Below are 2,008 nucleotides of genomic sequence, written 5' to 3'. Positions count from 1 at the left end.
GTGAGTTCTTCCTGCTGGCTTGTTCCCCGTTGGCCGAGTTTAAGGGATGCTCTCAGCACCCTAAGGTGGGTGGGCTTGTTAGGGAGCTAGATTCCGGGACAAGGGGGGGTGTCCCTCCCATGCCTGCAAAGGCCCCCCTAGAGGAGGCTGGAAGGAAATCAGGGGACCATTAGATGCCGCTGTGGACCCCAAGCTGAGCATGCTCACACTCAAAGCCGCCCCTACAGGTGGGAAGTACACCTGGTGGTCCCATCGAGCCCTGTGTTCAGGACCCCACCCACCTGGGGTCAACCCATCCCTTCATCCACACCTTCCTGCCCCAGCCAGACATCGGCTCCATCTCTTTACCCAGTTCCTGGTTAGAGGCAGGTTGGAGGCTGGAGGTGCACACAAGCTACCCGGGCGTGCCCCCTCAGGGCCCGCTCCATGCCTGCTGGGGGCCCACGTGCACCCGCTGCAGGCCGACCGCCAGTCCACAGCCTCTGCGCACGCATGCTCTTAGTCTCAAGGGTTCTGGCGCTCCTGGCCTCCAGACGCCAGAGACCCCGAAAGTCCAGTCGGCCTTGGGAGAGGTCAGGTTTGGGGACCCAGCCTGGTCAGGAACAGGAACTGATGAGCAGACAAGAGGGGGATGCATTCTGATTCTGTAGGAATCCCTATTTGGGGTCTGTGTGCGTGTGTCTGTGTGTGTGGTGCAGGCAGAGGCAACTGCTCGGACCACGGGCACTAAAAGGACACACGAATCTCCCTTGGAAGAAGCCCGGCCCCAAGGCCCCATCAGAGGCCAGGACGCCGACCCTTCTTCTCGCCGACATTGGACGCATGGTTGGGAGACGGACATCCTTCATGGTCAAGCAGAGGGGCAGCGGGAAAGAGCAGGGTCCTCTCCAGAGTGGATGACACAGCGGCCGCAGCAACCAACACCCCTGTGAGGACAGTGCCGGACAGGACGGTGCTTTGCTCTGCGATGCATGAGCCAAAACAGATGGGGGTGGGGGGAGCACCTAGCAACAGCCTGGATTTGGGGTGGCCACCAAACCCGAGGGCTCTTGGGTGGCCTCCCTCCAAGACCCAGTAGTCGAGGAAGGACACTCATGCATGGCCATCAAGGTGATGCCAGCTCACGGTGACCCTCAAGGATGGCGCACAACTGCCCCTGCGGGTTTCTGAGACGGTGATTCCCTGTGGGTGTCAAAAGCCCTGCTGTGTGAGTCTGGGTAGACCAGAGAAACAAATCCAGAGACACTCGTGTGTGTATGAACGGAGCTTTCTCTACAAGAGCAATTGAACATGGAGAAAACATCCCAGCCCAGATCAAGTCCGTCAGTCTGCTTATTAGTCCATAGGTCTGATGCCAGTCTGCAAAGTCCTCTTCAGACTCACATAACACATGCAATGATGCCGAATGCAGGAAGATCACGGGCCGTTGGGTGGAAAGTCTTGTGGATCCAGTGGTGGTGGAAGCATCTCAGAGCTGGCGTGGGTCCCCACGTGGCTCCTCCAGCTCCAGGGCTCTGACTGCCACCAGCCGGTCTCCATGTGTCTGGTCAGGAGAGCGTCTCCCAGGGAGGGAGCAGAGAGAGAGAGTCTCCCTCCTCCAAGGAGGAAGACCGGAGTTCCCAGAATCCTCAGGAGAAGGCCACGCCTACCCAGAGGCCTCATTGGCTAGGGACCTGACGGACAGGCCAGACTCCACCCCTTCCTGCTTCCTCCTCTCAAATGGACAGATGATTAGGTCGCTCCCACAGGGTCAATCAGCGATGGCCTTCATTGCCTGTCCAGACGATGCTCTGTGGAAACTTCCAAGGTGGGGTTCTCCTGTCTCCAAGTGCTCTTGGCTTCTAATCATTCTCTGATCTCCCATCAAGAAGGTCACACACACACACACACACACACACACACACACACACACACACCATTTGCCAATCACATTCCCCACAGATGCCACAACCACCTCTACAAGGGACTTGTGTCTGAACACCAGACAGGAGCTTCCCAGCTCCCCAAG

At 58.3% G+C, this 2,008-nt stretch overlaps 1 protein-coding gene across 1 annotated transcript in view; it reads right to left on the bottom strand.

Annotated features, from left to right (window-relative positions):
- NLGN4X (neuroligin 4 X-linked) overlaps positions 1-2,008 on the bottom strand; it is a 159,586-nt gene that overhangs the window by 60,021 nt on the left and 97,557 nt on the right. The gene's annotated exons all lie outside the window — the stretch shown is intronic.

Source organism: Echinops telfairi, unplaced genomic scaffold (genome assembly GCF_000313985.2).
Source record: "Echinops telfairi isolate 266 unplaced genomic scaffold, ASM31398v2 ScPeMD7_53;HRSCAF=182, whole genome shotgun sequence".
Classification (NCBI taxonomy): Eukaryota; Metazoa; Chordata; class Mammalia; order Afrosoricida; family Tenrecidae; genus Echinops; species Echinops telfairi.
The sequence above is the reverse complement of the archived record's forward strand: the minus strand, read 5'-3'. Positions and strand labels throughout refer to the sequence as shown.